This window comes from Dipodomys merriami, unplaced genomic scaffold (genome assembly GCF_024711535.1).
Source record: "Dipodomys merriami isolate MVZ:Mamm:240054 unplaced genomic scaffold, mDipMer1.0.p SCAF_1577, whole genome shotgun sequence".
In the NCBI taxonomy this organism is placed as follows: Eukaryota; Metazoa; Chordata; class Mammalia; order Rodentia; family Heteromyidae; genus Dipodomys; species Dipodomys merriami.
Window position 1 is genome coordinate 676 of NW_027202912.1, and position 6589 is coordinate 7264.

Here is a 6589-nt window from a genome sequence, read left to right on the forward strand (position 1 = left end):
AGGTACATTTGGACGTGAAATCCAAGGGTCAAGTCTTGATCCACAGTGCTGGAGGCATGCAGGTGACTACAGACAGATTTCCTGCACCTACTCACAGGTACAGGTTTGTACTGCTACGTAGGTACGTTCAACTAGCTTTCACCCCAAAAGGGAATTGCTTGGAGACCGACAAAGCACATGGAGTAGTTTGCAGGACGTCTCCAGAATTTGAAGGCTGAGCATCTACAGGGTACTCTCACTAGCTTGGTAAACCAAACCAAGTTTGTTACATTCTAGTAACAAACTATAGAAATGATCCCTGAAAGTATAGTCTTAAGGGGAACATTCTAAATAGCGCAGCTTCTGAGGTACACGAAATGAGTGAGATCCCACTGGACAGTCCTTTAAAATGGACGTTAAAATATTGGTTTGATACTCAAACCAAAGAGAAAATGATGCAGCAAATGATTGAATATTTGCAGCTTCACCTGGACCTGGGAACCTCTTACTCAGCAGGCTGCTTTTTGGCCCAAAACTGGATCAGATTAAGACTGGGTTCTTCCAGTTGCTTACGTGTGTGAACAAGGAAAAGATTGAATACATCCTGTTGGAAATAGGGACCCCTTGTTCCTTGAAAATTAGGAAAAAGATAAAACTAAACCAGAGGAGACATCCTCCAAGTGGGATTCCTTCCCTGCTTACCTCCCCCTTATAATCTAGAGATGTCAGAGCGGGATCCTCTTTCCTACATGCCTCCTCTGCACAATCCTCAAACCGTTGCTTTCCAGTGTCCCCCAGTTCCAGATGGAGATTGCAGCAGGAACCTCCATAGGATCTGCATCAACTCCTTCCTGAACCCCCAGGTAACACCTGTCAGCTTCAGCTCCACCTTCAGTTTGAAGTTCATCATTCTTGAGGCTCAAAAAATGGAGCTGCTACAAGGTTAGAACGATGTTCAGAATTTCCTACTTCCTTCGCTCCCAGAGTACAACCATAAACCCTCTACCCTCTTATGAAGATCTGAACGGAGATGGTGACTTGAACTTCTGTGCTAGCCCCCAGGGTATCAACAAAACCCAAGTTTCCAAGAGAATTAAAGCCCCTTTGAGGAGACCCAGATGCGGTTGTGAACTTTGATCAGTTTGAAGGCCCACAAATCTATACCTGGTCAGAAGTCATGTCCATCTTTGTAACCTTATTCTCCAGGGAAGAGAGAGAGCTATAATTAGGAGAGCAGCTGTGACTGGGTAGAAAAGAGAACCCACCAGATCCTGGGGTTCGACCCACAGACAGGAAGCGTATGAACATGAAAGGGATTGGGGAATCCATTTCTGATCCCCCAAACCTAGCCTAGGCCTTTGATGTATGGCAGCAATGAAGGAGGCAGAAGTTCAGGCGAAAAAGAAAAAAAAATCAGGTGAGAAAATATGCAGGGTTAAAATTTTGACAATTCCCTAAAGCATGGAATCATTAAGCTGCATTTTTGTTACTAACAGTTGCAAAGATGACAGAACTGGGAGGATCAAAGTTTGGAGGAATTATTCAGAGGGGCCTAGAAGGTGTATGTGACGTGAAAACGAGAAGGCTAAAATCTCGTCCACAATTGGGCTGAGACCTGCCCAGAGAGTTCAAATATGAAGGTCAAACGCCCAAGTCTCAGGGAGAAAGAAATGAGTTTTATTAATGTTGGAATCGTGGACATTTTAAATGAAAAATGCCCTAGTAGAGAAAGTAACTCCCACCATGTCCTTTGAGGAAGAAATGGGGAGGTCAGGGGGGTCCTATTAGGAGCCCTTAATTTAAAAAGCAGGACCAAAAGAGAAAGACCATCTTTTGGGATGTTTTTGGCCTCTAAATCATTTGTCACCATCCCTCCAACACTGGGCCTGCTCCTCTCCCCCCAGGGCAGGTCCTGATCTCTGGAAGAAAGGGAGAGGTATTTCATGTTCCTCTTTTGACACATGGAGCTCCAGGACTGGGAAGATTTCCTCTGGGCTCAACCTTTTAGGGAGAAATTTATACGTATAGCTTAGATATCAAAAGTCAGGAGAGGGGAGGACTACAGAGTCCCCCAGTTCATATTGACTTATAAACAAGTGTAATGCCCCTGAGTATTTTATATTATATACATATTAATTTGCACTATAGAGGGGATGTACAGAGGGGTGACAGTTACACGAATCAGGTAACGAGTACCTTTCCTTCCATACAGTGTCTTCTGTTCCCTCTTGCTCTCCAAGTTCCTCCCTCCCATCTTCACCCATGAGTTGTAGAATTCACTTTCATCAGCTCTACTGCTGCACTTTTCTCCTCGAGTTCTGTACCCTCCCCCACACCCCACTCATCCACCAAGAAAGCAATACCCTTTACCCCTGGACAGGTGACTAGGAATAAGACCTGTCATTGAAGGGTTTTTTGTTGTTTTAAAGGATGGCCTTTTAAAATCCTGCATGCCCCCCACTTCTAATACTCCAATCCTGCCAGATAGGAAGTCAGAGGTGAAGTCCTGAAACTGAAAAATCCCAAGAAAGTGAAATTTCTTGGTGAAGTCTAAGAAGCCTGTTAAGAGCAGAGATTACAAATGTTACCAAGCTTCCTGGTCAAACATTTGCTCCTGGCAGTTAACTGTCAGATATTGTCAAAGCTTCCTGAAGGACCTGAACATTAGAAGAGCTAGCTAGAAGCTGCACAGCAGTAACCCATGGACCCAGATCTCTGGCTCAAGAGTTTGTCACCTAAGGAGCATACTGCTTACAGAGAGGGAGAGACAACCTGTGCTGAGAACATGGCCATGCGCCCAGGTTCAGAACAGGTCTGGAGTTCTCACTAGCCAAGCATCTTATCAGGGGGTGGGAACCCCAGTGACAATGCTCTAGGGGTAGAATCATCTGATTTGGGTCAACTTATTGTTTGCAGAGATCCAGAGAACAAAAGAACATGGGGAAGAAGGTAAAGGATGGAACTCTAGATGATTGCTCTGGTGATGAAGATGCAGTTTGAAAGCAGTGGCTATAGGCTATCTTCCCCAGGCTTAGATGCCTGTGTTGATCTCCTAAATTTTTGAGACTTCTGAAAGCTTTATTGAAGTCAGGCCTCAAGGACAGGTCATGGTTTTTCATCTATGATGAACAGGAGGTTGTGGTGCATGCTGGACTGTACCCTGGACAGTTACTGCTGGCCCAGGAAAGAGGCCATCGGGTCATCCAGCCTGACATTTGATTCTGTAGGCCTCCATTTCCTTGAGTTTCCTATACACGGTTGTATGGCCGCTTTCTCTCGTCCATCTGCAAGATCTCCTTGACATGGAGCAGGCGGGCCTTCTTGGCATTCAGTGCCTTTTTCAGTTTCTCCTGTTTCTTCTCTTCATCATCATTGTCATCGCTCTTCCGGTGCTTTTTCTTCTCTTCCTGTAGCTTTTCTTGGTGCATCTCCATGAGCATCTGTGGTTTCTTCACCGACTCTTCTCCAGTCTCACTCACACACTCCTCAGTGTTAGTCTCCTTCCCGGCTTCTCCAGGGCAGTAGAAATGCTTGAACGAGTGACAGCATTTGTATCCCCAAGGGCAGTAGGAATGCTTGAACGAGTGACAGCATTTGTATCCCCATCGGCCACCTTCTTTCCAGTAAGATCCCCAGATGTGCAGGTGGTTGTGCATCTTCATGTCATCTTCATACGTGGAGCAGGCCACGGCTCGCTCCTGCCCCTTGATGACGGTCCCATGCTGTGAATACTCCACATAGTCTTCCATCTTCCATCTGGGCTAAGAGCAACTCAGCTGGAGGAGCATCCAGATGTTCTTGGCCGCCATACTTTTCCAGGATGCTTTCTGTCTGTTCTTTGAAGGACTCATACAACAGCTCCAGCTTCGTGGGATCTGCCTGCAGGCGCACCTCTGAGCCCTTGTCATACGCCTCCCAGGCAGACAACTGTGTCTGAGCCATGGAAATGGTATCACCTCTGTACCTGACGAAGTTATCGCCTACATAACTCACTTCATCTGGATTCTTCCCTGCATTGGCATAGGGATTTTCTCTCATCGCTCTAGTTTTGGGATCATAGTAGACAGAATTTGGATCTAAATTTCTCAAATATTTTGCAATATCTTCTCGAATCCTTAGATTCCAGACTAATTCACCTCTTAGACTCAAAATTCTGTCCAGGCATGTCAATATCCTCTGCATATTTATCTTCATCCTCATCTTCACTGTTGTGATCTTTTATGCATCTGAGAATTTGGTTCCTCTTCTCCCCACTGATGTTTTGGAGAATTAGCTTGTTCCACTAATTTTCCTGAGGCCAATTCTTCTTGTAATTTCTGGGCTTTCAGTGTTCATTTTGCCAGGTCAACTTTGGTGTACTCTTCCACGATTCTCATGTGTTGTTCTGGATTGTAGCTGTTCCAGGGCTCTCTCTTCCTGTCACAGTCAAACGTGAGCTGAGGCTGGGCATGCTCATCTGGTGCCATGATAGTCCCAGTAGACTTGGCGCCAACTTGCCTGGGTCTCTCGAAGCCGTCCTTCTCCTTTTGCATCATGGCCCCACAGTCTCGCAGGCACCTTTGCGGTACTTGGTGGTTATGGAATTCTCTTTTACACCCCTCTTGTACCATTTTCCAGATGAACTAAACTGCTTCTGTTTCTTGGGTTGTGGTCTCTGGTGCCTTAAGGTGGGTCTTTTCGATGGATGGATGTACCATGGTACTGAAGAAATATACTGAGGGATGTGTGGATTGATTATCTTTTCCTTCTTCGTCCACTTTTGCAGGAGCATTACCCAGTTTCCATTGTTCTTCTAGCTCCTTCCTCTAGTCCTCTCGAGTCATCTTCTTTGGTTCCTCTAAACTCAGCCTTTGGACCTGGACAGGGGTGCGGCATTAACTATATCCACAGCTGCCGATGACATGGTGAACTGGCCATCTGTATTAAAACAGTAGAATGTGTTAGGTGGGTGGTACACACAATCAGAACAGGAGAATGGAGAGTTCTAGGCTGGTCTGGGGCTACATAAGAGTTTGAGGTCTGCTTGACTTAAATAGTCAGACCCCAGTCCCAAGCTCCCTATACAACCACTCCCTGACAGACAAGTAAACCAAGCCACCGATGTTTACTTCCCTCCTGCAATATGTTTTTTTATCTCATTCCCTACCCTCTAACAGTGGGATCACTCATGAGACTGATCCTCACCACCCTGAGAATTGTCCTTGGGAGCTCTTGCACTGTGTGAAAGAAGCATTTCACAAGGGATGGGGGAGGCAAGTCAGGTGTCTTAAGGCACAGATTCTTCGTTGTCTCTCCCTGTTGATCTGGAGTTGGAATTCCCACATTTGGAAATGGGTAGTCACTCAGGCAACCTATTTCCATTAGTATGTTTAACTTCATTCTCAGCAAAACTCACTGGCTTCAATTAAAAATAAAAATGGAGCTCAGAGTTAGCTCAGTGGTAGACTAGCTTGCCTGGTAGATGTATGTGGTTCTGGGTTCCATTCCTAGGAACACAAAATAAATTGAAAAGAATTTTGAGTGAGCCCCTGCATGGAACCAATACCTCTTGAGTTTGGGCACTGAGTCTCTAGTTGGTAGGCAAATTAATTCAAGGCAGAACTCACAATCCTTCCTGCCCATCCTGAGAATCTAACCTCTACTTCCCAGGAAAATATAGAAAGATAAATCTTACTATTCTAATGTTCCCTGATCAGATTTCAACTCATGCACCAGTATCATGAGGAAGTTTGGTTTACTGGTATCTTTGAAAAGAAGCTAGTAACAAACATTACCCCAGTACTCATAATTATTCTGTAGATTCTCATAAACATTAGCAGGGTAGCTGCACCCCTTATGGAGAAAATCATCCTGTTTTCAATGCTCAACTTGTTCATAAAGTGATTTTTTTTCAGGTTTTAACAGAAAACCCAAGAATTGTACATACTATTGTGGTGACGCCATTTTTATGTCCTGATACAGATCATCTCCTCAAACATTTATAATTTTGTGGTGAAACTTTCCAAGTCTTTTCTTTTTGGAGAGTAAATTGTTAAATTATCTTAGTGATTACTGTTTTTTCCATTTCTTCTCCTTCTAAATATGAATGAAATATCCAGAACAATACTAAGCAGTAAGTCTTGACTTGTTCAATGAAATAACTTTCAAACAAGAACGTAACAGGATTTTCATTCAGGAAAAAAAAAATGGATCACAGATTAAAGACTGACTACCAGTGGAAGATGCAACACCGAACTTTTCAGGCCTCAGTGAAAACCAGAATGAGGTATCCTGGAGCTCAAGACCTTCAGTAGTCCTACCTCACCACCAGCAGACAAGTCTTCCAAGAAATGGTTCAAGTCCCACTAGTACCTGTCAAATGGGAGCTTTAGCTAAATGGTATGAAGTGACTCCACACCTGGAATTTTCCACTACCTGCCAGAAGGTCAGTTAGACCCACAAGATCAAATTGGACCAAACCCAGAATCTATCATTCAGAGGTAAAAATAGTGAAATCAGAACTGAACCCAAGCAATACCAGAGGGCCCAAGATGCAGACCCATGGCTTTCCATTTCACCTACATTGCTTCTCTCAGGGTCCTTCCTTGAGATTTTATGGACTACTAGGGGT

General features: G+C 44.4%; 2 pseudogenes; both read right to left on the reverse strand.

The window, feature by feature from the left end:
- Nucleotides 1-237: 237 nt before the first annotated feature.
- Nucleotides 238-314, reverse strand: LOC138827560 (small nucleolar RNA U3; annotated as a pseudogene).
- Nucleotides 315-3147: 2833 nt separating this feature from the next.
- Nucleotides 3148-4882, reverse strand: LOC138827553 (pre-mRNA-splicing factor SLU7 pseudogene; annotated as a pseudogene).
- Nucleotides 4883-6589: the final 1707 nt, after the last annotated feature.